General features: G+C 32.7%; 1 long non-coding RNA gene across 1 annotated transcript in view; it reads left to right on the plus strand.

Annotated features, from left to right (window-relative positions):
• The window catches only part of LOC105289990, an 87,467-nt gene that overhangs the window by 52,775 nt on the left and 21,074 nt on the right, over positions 1-13,618 (plus strand). The window contains exons 3-4 of the long non-coding RNA XR_002779563.1: positions 8,398-8,503; positions 10,803-10,870. This is a non-coding gene — a long non-coding RNA (uncharacterized LOC105289990). The remainder of the gene's footprint in view (positions 1-8,397; positions 8,504-10,802; positions 10,871-13,618) is intronic.

Raw genomic sequence — 13,618 nt, forward strand, 5'->3', positions numbered from 1 at the left:
TAATACCTTTTAAACTTTCCATTTTGCCAACTCTTAGACTTAAATGAAACAGCTGCAGATTACAATTTTGATGCAGAATGTAACTCAAAACATGGTTTATAATTATATCTTACTAAACTATTTACATTGATATAGGAATAAATGTTATACGTCCTATAGGGTAAAATAATAATAATAATAGTAATAATAATAAAGGGTATTACACAGGACATAAGACCATAGAAAGAATCAATAAAGAGGAAAATTTTATTGCAGTTTTAGAACCTTCGAATCTATGGCTAACCAGTTGCATTTACTTTACTTTCTGAATTAATTAATCTCACAGTTTTGTGAAAGAGGGTACGACTTGAATTTAGAGGGTGCTAAAAGGTTATATGACTCAGTTCTAGCTACCTGATATTTACATTCAGTTGTCAGGCCTCACCCAGGCAACATAGCCCTGTGAAGATTTTTGGTTTTCATATAGATATATAGACATTATAAAAGCACAGTACTTTTTTATATAGTGATAATATAGAACTATACCAACATTAAGGGAAATGTTAGGGATAAGCCCAATTACCTCCTGAATTTGATATCTAAATGTAATAAGTATAAGTCCTTGATTAAAAATAAAAACATTAACTCGATTACGATGAACTGCATTTAAGAAAAAACTATATATATTTCTGAATTAAAATAAAATGATATAATTTAACAAAAAATTCTAGTGATACCTTATTAAATAGGAGCTATAGATGAAAACTAAAATGACATTTTACTATTTTATTACTATTTACTATTATGCATTTTATAGATATTTAAAAAACATTTAAAAATAGTGATATTTGTTAGCATGTAATTTTTAATTAATTTAAAATTTTTTCATAGTATTAAAAAATCTATATTATGGTCTCTTAAAGTAGTTGCCAAAATTAATAAAAGCTGAACAAGAAATTGTGTTTATTTCTAAAATATATTTTCAGATATTCTAAAAGATATTCTTTTCTTTAGATTTCGATTGAAGAATTCTAACTTTTAAAACCTTGAGCATGATAAATAAATCTTTAAGGAGTTTTGATCTTGCCAAATGTTTAAAAATTTTTTCATCTGTATTTAGAAAGTATTATTAGAAAAAATTGAAAAGCACTGGCAAGTTTTCCTTTTTGCTAATTTTAATGTAAGAAATAATAATGTTTAAAACTTTCAATATTGGTCCAGAAGTTTTTGTCTTCATCAAATTTTTTCTTTCTTCTTTTTTCTTTTTTTTTTTACAAAATGCCATATAAGAAGAAATATACAATTATAGTTTAAAATGTTTGCAACATTATAGTCTTATGGGCTATAAAATATGAACATTTGAGAATATCACTCATCTTTATTGGTAATCCATACCACATAAAATAAATATTACAAAGTAATGATTTTTTTAATTACTAGAAAAATTGGACCCCGTCTCAATGAAACTTTCTTTTCTCTCATGAACAAAAATTTTTCTTTAACTTTGTTAACTTCCTGTGTCTTATTTTTATATTAATATCCCATTTTGCTGGAGAACTTTCTATTTGAAACTTACCCCAAATACAAAGGGTTTAAGCATTCTCAATGGCAACTTTATTGGTTTGTGCTTGGTAACTATCCACTATATCTCTTTTGCTATCCAAATGATAAAAAGAAAGAGGAAGGAAGGAAGGAAGGAAGGTAGGAAGGAAGGAAGGAAGGAAGGCAGGCAGGCAGGCAGGCCGGCCGGCCACACGTAATAACAACAAAACAAACCTCTGGCCTTGATCACTTTTCACTGTTACTATTGACTAGAATTTTAAAAGCTTTTTTTAATTCCCAAAATTTGTTAGGCGTTCTGACAAGCACTAGATCACAACTTACAGATAGGAAAGAAACTAGCTGCCCGAAAAGATGTGGCTAAGCTAAATGTCAGTAAAATGGACAAGAAGACCACTTCACCCCTAGCATTTTTCAGATTACTTTGACTCAAAAAAAAAAAAAAAAAAACCCACTGTGTCTTAATACAGATTTGACTGGGTTAGAGCTTGTCTCCTGAACTGTGTTAGGTTTCTAAATCTTTTTTTAAACCTGTATTATAGCTATGGCCAAAGAAATGAGAACTGAACAAATGTATGGAAGCAGACACCTATCTTCTTTTGGTTTTATATGATCATTATATTTATGGCTCTTACTAAACTGTGATACTGCAGTATACCATTGGTAAAGCTATCCCAAATCTCGCTTATAAAGCTCTGAGGTTCATCTAAGCAATTTTCACACTAGTATTGTTGACTTTTGCAACATTATTTGACTGGCTTAATCAAAAGTGTTATAAGCTATAAAATATGAACATTTAAAAATGTCACTCATCTTTATTGATAATCCAATCCATTAATCTCATAACACATTTTACCCAACGTCTAGGTCTATGTTTATAATTGATACTTAGCCAAATATGACCCTTTCTCTAACCATTTAGATGTTGATTTACCCAGGAGTATTTTTCTAAAGAATTTAGATGTTGATTTACCCTGGAGTATTTTTCTAAAGAAACGTAGATGGGAGAAGGTGAGGGAGGTAAAGAAATATCTTTATTCCTCTCTTTCCACAAACCTGGAAAGACCTAGTTAACTATCAATTCTGACAAAGCCTGCTTGTAACCCCTATTTGCATGGAGCAAATTACCCAGACTTCTTGAGAAAATATAATAATTTTTATATTATTACAATTTCCCAAATGAACAGTGTCAAATTATTCTAATGGGGTCCTATAACGTCTTGGTATTCAAGTTGTGGTCATCTGTGGTATTTTGGTTCATAACAGGAGTAAGTCTGGTTCATTATCTCTAAATGTACCTTGAGAAAGTTACTACTATATTTTTGTTCGTCCTTAGTACTTGTTCAATTTTCTCTGCTTCTAAGTTTTAAATGTATTGGGCTACTCTAACCAAGAGAAATTACTGTGTCTTTAGTCTAAAAGAGCTCAATGGCAGATGGTTCAAACCCCTTGGTGGTCCCATTTATGGAGTGTACTGCATTTGTTTGGTGACGATTCCCTCTTCAGGTGTCACTTCCCTCTAGGTCTGCATCAAAGGACATACTGCCTCGGCAGTATGTTTCATCTGGTGAATTTCATTTGGTGAATTTCATTTGGTGAATTTCTAGTGACTTCAGCTTCTTTTTTGTAGTACGTGATCACCCTTTAGCACCCTTAAGGTATTCTTCGATCTTGTTTTTTAGTCACCAAAATTTCCAGAAAAATCAATAAATAACTTAGTTATTGGCCACCTCCCCTTACCACTCTCCTAAATAAAGCCTTCGAAGCCAGAAAAATGGCAAATATGTAAAAACAGCTATAAAGGATCTTTGGTGATCTAAAAACTCAGAAATCCATCACTGACTAATGACATTGGCTGCACGACCACGCAGCGTATGTGCAACTGGAGACAGGCTGTGCACATATTCTTGCCCATGTGATTGTCCCTCTTGATGCCTTCCTGCCTTCATTCAAAGGTACATTATAGGAAACAACCCTTCGCTACTGAAAAGTTGTCAGAAAGTACAGCTCTATCTTTTAGTTTGGTTATTCTCCATCACGTCCCTGGCTTTCTATGTGGCAGTTCTTTTTGTTTAAATTTTTTTATTTTTAGCTCTGCTATCTATTTAAGAAGGTTAACAATTCAGCAGGCTGTATGGCCTTGGTTAGTCATTTTACCTCTTTTGTCTTCATCTATGGAGCGAATAAATGGAATTAGATGATTTCTGAGGACCTTTTCAACTTTAAAGAACAATGTTTCTATTACTAGGTGTATCCTGGTAATAAGTATCTACTAGGTAAGTGATGCTGACATTCTGTGTCATGACAGTAGAATGCCTGTAAAGGATGGTATAATACAGAAATGCTTGTACTGGAAACTTCATTTAGAAAGGAACTCTTTAGAGGAAAAAAAAAAAAAAACCCTTTCCTGTGAGGCATTTAAAGTTCTGGGGGGCGTGTGTGTGTGTTTATTTTGAGGTTGTTTGGATTCTGATTTTCCAAGCTGTCCTTTGGTTCCATTTTGGAAGCAGTTCCCTCTGACTTCCTCTACATAAATTATCATATCAAATGTAAATGTTCCTACACATACATTTTTGTAAGTGGACACATGGGCATGTTGGCATGTGTTTCAAATAAGGATCCCAAGCGGGTGGCATATAGCTGAGTGTTGATGGGCACACCTCAGTTTTGATACTATCAGTAAATGTTTTCTATTTCATACTTTTGTTATCATTTTCTTATTTAAAAAGGGGGAGAAAACAGAAAAGAACAAAATGTGTTGTTATTTGGTTACAACGGAAAGAAGAGATATCTTTATCTTTTCCCCATACAGTTTTTTCCCTCAGTGAAAAAAAAAAATTGTATTTCCTTAACTAATTCAGTCATATGTAAACCAATAAAAATAACAACTTAAAAATAACATAGCACATATTTTTATGGTGGCTTTATGGATTCAGGGAGAAAGGGAAGATACGAAAGGTAATGATTAAGGAAGAATGTTGTTTAGCTTTTCCAAGCTGCGTTCTCAACCTAAATGGCATGGAAGAATGGCCCCAAAGACAGCTTCAAGTGTCAGAGCTTGCAAAAGTCTCGACCATCTTTTCTCATTTGAATCAGTTTTTAAGAGACAAAGAGGCATATATAGGAGACTTGATCATTTCTAGAAAAACAAGTAGCTTGCCGACAGAATGGAAGAGAAAAAATTATCTCAGTTACTTATTTGCTCTATTCTTCTGATTATTTCCTACAAAAGGACAAGACAGACCTTTTGCCCTGGTCTTTATGACTGAACATGACTTAAAACTTATGTCAGGTCGGTTTCTAATCTCCTTCTCCACCTCCCGCCAAAAGCCTCTTGATTTCTTACTGCTAGAAAATCTAAATAATCCAGTTATTCTACCCTCCCATGGATTATTATAATTTCACTTTTACCGCATTCACAATGATTGAAGGAAAAGTGGATTTTTTTTTCCGAGTTCAGGGAATTTGTTCTATAAAAACTTACCACTTTTGCATCTTGTGTAGATTTAGCTATATAGACCTGTACTGAATGATTAAGCAAAACAACCTCATTTTAAATTGTGACTATATTTAGGGTTTCATGGTCCCTTGTCCCACTCCATTTGCTCCCCAATGCACACTGATTATTAAGGGAAAATATCTATTTGAAGTTCCACAGGATCTTCGATCCGGTTTTCATCAGTGTTTGATTTAACATGACATTTCCAATGGGCATAAGGGCCACATTGAAAGATGCCTGATGGTCTGTCAGATAATGGGCATGGGTGAGTTCAGGGAGATTACTGCTTCCTTAGCAGAACTGGTTGGATTAGCAACTTGAGAGGTGGCACTTATTTAAAAACACGTGTACTGTCACTGATGACAGAATAGAGAATTAAGGATATCATCAAGAAAATTAGACTCCAAGTGGAGAAATTAGAGTATGGCCTGGGTAGTAGGGATTATTGTTCCTTTTATAGGAGTGATAATGGAATTCTGGTTATATAGGAAAATGTCCTTACTTTTCAGACATGCCCAATGAAGTATCTGGAAGTGAAATGCCATGATGTCTGTATTTAGAGTACTTCAGCAGAGAAAAAAAGGAGAGATTAAGCAAATATGACCAAATGTTAATAACTATTAAATAGAGTTAATGTATGCATGGATGTTTGTTATACTTTCTACTTTTCTTTGTTTGAAAATTTCCACAATAGTGAAAAAAACTAATTGAGATAATATTTTTAATGCATGCACAAAAGAGCAGCATGGATTTAAAATTTCTCTGGACTGAGGCAAATTCGATGTTGTGAGGTGGGGCTTTAGTTCTTAGTGTATGGTCAGGAACTCATAAACCAGTATAAAATGAAGGTCTTGTGTAAAAATACTATTTATTTTTTTAAAATGCATGTAAAATTCTAGAACTAAAACTACAGTAAAAAAAAATGTGGTAGATATTAAAAAATGAAGACATATTCATTTTTATTTACCTGCTCTAAATGCCAAAAAGTTTGGGGTTCTGACATCAGGGTGAGGTGGAATGTTCCTTGAAGAAGGTAACAGAAATTCAAAGGTTTAAGGACCTTGGATTCTTGAATGAGACTTTGAGAGATAATCAAAGTAGCCAGTATCATGGTATAATATGCTAACCGAAAGTCTGAAGCTAATGACATATTATGAAAATATAAAGGGTACTGAAATGATTTGGTTTTAATTGTCGTTGGCATTACCAGATTAATGTGCTTTTTAAAAATGCTTATTTTGTCTTTTGAATAGTTATTGCTACAGTAGCTGTGTTCTACCCAAGTAATGTAGTATTTTTTTGATATGTTAGTATAGCATTTGTTTGCCACAAAATGTGTGTGTTTATTTACTTATTCCCATGAGGCCACAGGGAAAAAAAATATATACCTCCGAAAGTGAAAGGATTGTTTCCATTGTAGAATTCTAGGAGAACCCAGCTTCAACTGGGTTGACTTCAGTTGCTCTGAATTTTTGCCGTACACAAATGCATGGACGATCTACTGTTATCGTGACATTTAATACACCGCATTGATTTAAAAATATAAATATTACCTGCACAACTCTTGTAAGCCCCAGATTTGTTTGTAAAAGGAAGAAAACCTTTCCTTTGAACGCCTATTTATTTTTCAATTAATAAATATAAAATGGGCTCATTTTGAAGTCCAGGGCCTCTGGTGAGAAATACGTTTCACCAAATCATTATCATCATTTGAAAATATTTTAAACCTATACTCAACATGGAGGTGATTTTTAATAGATATGAAGCCTCTGGTAAGCTTGCTCTCTCAAAAACGGATGCTGTTGATTTACTGGTAGCAAAGCCCAGCTCTGTGCTAGGAGGAGCAGGGGCCCAAATCTAGGCTCCTTGATTCCTTGGAATTTGCCTTTTAACCAGGGAAGGAGTGTGGTTCAATAGATAAAGCTCTGGACTAAAAAACACAAGATGAGGATTATTTTAAAGTCTTAAAATTTAAGTGTGTCTCTGAATTTTGCACTGCATTAATAAATAGTATTAAAAAAAAAAAAAAAAAGAAACAGGGTGCATTACTTCTAGGTTCCAGTCCTAGTTTTTCCACTAACTGCTGACCTCAGTGTCTTTATCTACCAATTAAGAGATCTCTCATTAAATAACTGTAGTCATTTCTTCAAACTGTTTACTGTGGCAGGCCCTGTTTTGAGTGCTTTACATTAAACTTCTTTAATTCTCACAACAGCTTCATAAAGTAGATATTCTGATTATGCCTAATTCATCAATTAGGAGACTGAATATTCTGAGATAATCAAGTGCTGGGTAATCAGATTTTTAGAGGTGGGAGGGCCCATGGAAGTCGGTTATTCAGAGAGGTAGTACATTATGATGGTTAAGGGTGCAAACTCTATACTCAAAATATGTGGCTTTCAGACTTGGATCCTTTATTCATTAGGAATACACCTTAGGCAACTGACCTAACTAACCTTTGTCTCAACTCCCTCATCTGTAAAATGGGGCTGATAATAGAACTTGCATTATAAGGTCATTCAGACTAATGAATTGTGCTTAGAACTGTGTCTGTCAACTAGGGATTTCTCAATAAATATTATAGATGAGGATGAGGATGATATTGTAGGGACTAGGTAAGTAGAAACTATTGCCTTACTTAGAAGAATGTGTTACAGTATTGTTAAGAGATTAGGTCAGAAAAAGGCTGCCGGTGGTAGTGATGGCCTTGATGGAAGGAATGGAGTTATCATTATCAGTGATACAGAATGGTTTCTTAGAGAAAGAAAAGAATTTTAAGTTGAAGAAGCCGAGTGAAGAGGATGAATGTTGGCCTAAAAAGGCGGGAAAATGTGTTATATTGTAATTCAGCAAAAGTTTTTAGAAACACATTGACAGCAGTAATGCATATGGAAGGAGGCCCAAATTTGGGTGCTTATATGGAGTTATTCCAGTTTCTCTGGATCATCACAGACACATATAGAATGTTAGAGCTAAATAGGACCTTGGAGATTGTCTTGTACAACCCCCTCATTTTACATTTTACATTTTCTATGAGGATAGAGTTTGCTGAAATTTGGCCAGTATTGCATTACAGTGAAGCCAAGGAAATTTGTGGGGATTTCAAGTAGGGATGAAGAGAAAGAGGGATGAAGTTCTTTCCACTTTACAGCGATGCCCAGGTAGGAAAGCAGGATGCAGAGGACGCAGTGATATTTACCAAATTAATTAAAAGAGGGAGGCAGAGAAGAGGGGGGAGAGAGAGAGAGAGGATGAGAACACTAATTTTATGCTGAAACAGTGTGTATTTGTAGTTAATGTTTAAAAGCCCGTGATAAAGAAAATTCTTTTTTTTTATTTTTTTATTTTTTTATTTCTAGGAACTTGGTTTCCTAAAATAGAAAGGAAGTTTGGGGGAGAGTTTGGCAGCGTTGATAGTTTACAGCAAATGAAGAATCAATCCATTTGCAGCTGGTGTTGAAACTAGTAAGCAGTTAACGTTAATCTGTTACTGTTTGGGATGACTATACCTTGGCTTTTTAAAAAATCACTTTTAACTAAATTTATGCTTAGTGCTTTCTTTTAAATAACGGAGTGTCTCAATAGTAACTAATCAGTCAAATTAATTTTGTGTGGAGTTCTGAGCAGGGTAAGGGGCAGAAATCCTCTTTGGAACACTGAAAATGCTTTGCTGAGTTTCCTTTACAATTCTAGAAGCCAGGGCTGGGTCGGAGGGAGTTTCTCCAAGGGGTTTAAAGGCTCCCCGCTGTGCTCGCTCCCCAGTTACAATAGTATTGGGTTACTGAATGAGGACTAGATTGTCTGTTTACATGGAGAAAAAGAAGCCAACAGCAAAGAGGCTGAAGGAAAGATAAGATTTTTATGGCTCTGAACTCATTTGTGTATTATTCTTTATAAAAAGCATTTACCTACCATGGCAGTATTTTAGAACGAGGCTTTTAGTTTGGCTTTTTTTTTTTTTTTTTTAATTAAAAAAGAAAAACATTGCTCTTATTTCTGACCATATTACTGTCTGCACTTTTGTTGGGTTTGGGGACATGGAGGCTCTCCGTATTGTACCCCTCAACCTTGCCACTTCCATTGCTGGGGGAAAGGAAAACGGGTAGAGCTGAGGAAGAGGTACCATGTTCGAGTCTTTTTCCTTTTTTCTTTTTGATCCTGAGTCCCCAGGCTGCTCCTACTTCAGCATCTGCTTGTTGTATTGGGTGATGGAATCAAGTTAGAGATGAGGAAACTGAGGCACGGCATGGTTATATGCTTATCTTCAATCCTTCAGGAGCATATGACAAGGTGAAATGAGAGGCAGAACTCCAGCTTTGAGTCTGGGTGGAGACCTAGTAGGTCATGTTGCTTCTGCCTTAGAAATTGGTTAGGCCTGTGAGTGGCTTGCTCTCCTGCCCCCAAAAGAAACCTCTACTTTGCACTTGCAAAATTATTTATACCAGAAAGGTTACATCCTTTGAAAAAATGGCTTAGGAAATGGAAAGTAGCCAAGAGTGACCTAAAGAAAGGAATTATTTAGTGCTCATATATATGAATTTTATAGGTATATTGCTCTAAAACATCGCAAGATTAGTTATGAGCAAGAGATTTTCAATGATGTGAATGGTGATACATGTGGTTGGCATTCTTCCTGGTGGTTCTAAGTCACCTAAACACTCCAACTTTATCCATCCATATGCAAACCCTAAATGGTGAAGAACAGGAAATATCTAGGGTCTGGTGAATGAAAGTCCACAGGTTCCTGGTGGGGAGAGAAAATATTTGTTTCAAGTATGGAGAGGTAACATTAGCCAGACTGTGATAGATGCATCAACAAACACACACGCACAAGTTGGAATATACCCTCAAATGTTGGGGAGACGAATGTTAGGCAAATCTTGTTGATGTGCCTAAAAAAAATAAATAAATAAAAAATAAAGCTAAGTGGGGTATGGTGGAATCATATAAAGGGAAGAATTAGAAAACAAGTCTGGGAAAAGAAATTCTGGGAAGAAACAGCATAATTGATGCTCATTTCTCCCATCGAGAGTTTAAAATAGTAGATTCTTATGTGAAATTAGGGAAAATGTAAAGAATCTGAAATTTACTAAGCAGAAGTTAATTTTTCTTTGGAGAGAAGGCATGTGAGTTAATGAATATAAACCTGCATTAAAATGGAGAGAAAATTATAAGCAGAAAGAGGGAGAAGGACAAGCAGGATAATTGTTTTTTAAAATTCAGCCTAAATCTTACTCTGTCTCAAAGTATTTAGTGTTTCCATCTTAGAGTATGTAGTGTTTTAAATATCGCTTTTTGAGGAAATTGATTTGAAGCTATTTAAGCCTTTTGAAATTTAGAAAGTTTAGAGTTTAGATTTTTTTTCACGTTTATTGAAAATTTAGACTATAGAAACTATGTATAAGACAGGCATTATTATGTATTAGAGAACATCTTAAAACAGATAAGGATAGTTAATAACTTAAATATATTGAAAGAGTATTAAAATTATTGAGTTATAAATAAGACCCACAAGATATGTTAATGGCAGAATAAAATGCAGAACAACTAAGTATAAGAAGCAACTATCTTGTGATGGTTCTGTGATAAAATTTAAAACAGGATGATTTTTAAATTGGCAGCTTTGATTTAATTTAATTACATTTAAGCCTTGCTGTCTTAAATTAGGACTCGAAAAATTCAAATATCCATCGTCTAATATTATAATTTTTTACAGAGTGGAAGTGATCATAATCATTAACCTCTATATTTTTCATTTTTATAGGAAAATGTCAAAAGTTTTATCTCCTGAAGAATCAGGGAGACTTTAAATGTGAAAGTTTTCATCTTTAGGTAAGGAAATGTTTTCTATTTTTTATCCATCTGTTGAAAGAGAGCATTTCAATTAGAGGTGATAGGTAACATGTACTTAAGCTTTATCTATCCTAAACTGATATAAAACATTATAAAGATGATAGAAATCCAGATTTTTAAGTTAAATAAAAAAAATTAGTTGGAAATTTTTCATTTAAAAAGATCAAATTTTCTGGAAAAAAGACCTTTTTTTGTACTTTCTAATATATTGACATAGAGTATTCCCATCATCCCTCTTTTCCAAATATTTAAGACATAACAAAATTAAAATTATTTTGAGCAAAATTGGGAACAAGAGATTTTTCAGACACCCAGAATATTCCTAAACATAAATGTCAACATATGTGACAATAAAAAAATAGATATTTTATAAATTTGAAAGATTGGTCACTGCTTTAAAAGCAGGCCAGTGAATTAAAGTTAATTAAAATGTGAACAGTAGCAGAGAAGCTTAAACCCTGGGATATAATCACATGCTAGGAAAATATTGCTTTGTAGGGTCATAATGTAAATATAAACAACTTGTTTAATCAGGCAAGAGCCTGTCCTTTGCATGTGACCTCTTTTCATTTTTTGTTTGTGTCATCCTGGTAACATAAGAAAAAAAAAAAGACTAACTTTTGGAGCATATTAAAATATTAGCAACTCAATCTATTTCGGGCAGTAATTCTATTAGTGCAGTTTGTTTGCATGAACAGTATAAATAACATATACGAAAATCAGATGCTTTAAAGCAAATAAACTAAAAATTCAATTAAAGCATCTAAACATTTAAAGATGCTTTGAAGTATTACATAAAGTTAAAAGAATGAAAGAAGTAGTTATAGAAATTATACATAGAATCTGTTGTTAAGATATGGAAATTTGCACATTCTGGCTTTGTCACCAATAATGTTTGGAAAAAGAAATAGATTGCAATGTTCGTCTTCTGTTAACATACATTCTCAAGAGCAAATAAGATTTTCCTAATTTTAAAAACATTAATACAAGTACATATGGATACTTTTAAAACCATAGTATAGAGGTTTAATTTTTTAAGAAATACATGTGAAACTCATGTGGTTAAATAGAATCTACAAACTTTGGGAGAACAATTCTAAATTTTTGTTGTCTGAATTTGAAGAATTCATTTCTAGAATAAATTTGTTTTCTCCTTATAAAGACACTCATATTAATATTAAGCATACAGGTTAAAACTTACTTAAATTACTTAATTAGGATATACTAAACTTCTAAGTTATTTTTAAAAGAATTGTGCTAATCTAAAAAATTATAAAATTATTTTAATGTAATCTTTAAATAAAACCCTTTAATGTATCAGTTTTTAAATCTTATATTTTGAAGGATAAAATAGAAGAAAAAATTACTAACTTCCTAATGGTAAATATAATCTCAGAGCACTGAGAGGAGAGTTGTAAGCATGTAATAAGTAAACAAGGAGATCAGTTTCATATCTGACTTGTTTTTAAGCCTTTCTTATGAATCACATATTTTAACATCAGGAGAATAATATATAAAATATGCATTTAATTTTTATGGTCTGACAGCTATTAAAAAATAGAGGGAAAATGCAACATTGCCTAGCTAAATTCTAACTAAAGTGTTAAGTGAAAATCAGAAAAATACAGAAACTAAAATAGTATAATGAACTAAAATTCAAAATATATGTGTATATATACTTTTTAACATCTCGGTATATAGCATTTATATTAACTGCTAATGAAACTATATGCTATACCATGAGTAAAAAAATTAATGATGGAGAAGTATTTTTTCACTGTAGGTTACTAGATCAAAAAAATTACTAAGAAGCTAAATGTAATATTAAGGAACATTTAAAATAAAAGTTTGCTGAAGATGTATCTTTCCAACTAGGCTTTTGGGTTTTGCGTGTGTAGTAGGATTTCTAAGTTTTGTGATTTAAAATTCAAGATATATTTTGAGTGCCCTTTCAATAGCAAAATGTTTTTGTAGCAAAATCAGACATTTTGTACATTTTGTTTTATATATGTGTATGAGAAAAAGAGCAGATACTTTGGGAGAATTTTGGCTGTTGTTTTAATGCATCCAATAAATACCAAACAATTATTTTGTCTGTCAGTCAGTTATACGTCTAGGCAAGTTACAGTTTGTGTAAGTACATCTCAAATATTTAACCTTTATTGACGATACAGTGATCTCTAAATGCGAGTGTCATATTTACTGAAATTTTGGGCAATGTATTTAAAAGAAATTTATTTTAAAACTTATTTTTAATTAGAATGTGAAAGACTGAAGTTCTTTCGTGAGTAAAATATTTGATTGTGCAGTTTTCTGAAAGAATGAACTCTTAGTTTAATTTTCAAATTATCTTCAAATGTTCCTTATTTGTTGTTTACTGATTAATTTTAAAGTCAGAAAGGAATAAAGCAGCAGTATATGCTATTTCTGATCACCTATCAGTAGAGAGGGAGAAAGAGAAAGCAAAGTATGTTGGCACAATGGAATTTCCCCTTTAAAAAATTAACTTGAAATTGAAAAGATACGTTCCCCATAACTAATTTTTCTTATTAGGACTTATTTGGAATTGCATGAATTTCCCGAATCAAAATATTTGAGAAAATTTGTCATAAAATGGAGAGATGTAGGACATTGTAGTCAGATATAGGATAGCCTTTTTCTCTTGTTGAGTCCCAGAACTTAGAAAACAGATTTTAAATTAATAATATTGAGTACCAAAATCTCTGG

This window comes from Pteropus vampyrus, unplaced genomic scaffold, assembly GCF_000151845.1.
Source record: "Pteropus vampyrus isolate Shadow unplaced genomic scaffold, Pvam_2.0 Scaffold31, whole genome shotgun sequence".
In the NCBI taxonomy this organism is placed as follows: Eukaryota; Metazoa; Chordata; class Mammalia; order Chiroptera; family Pteropodidae; genus Pteropus; species Pteropus vampyrus.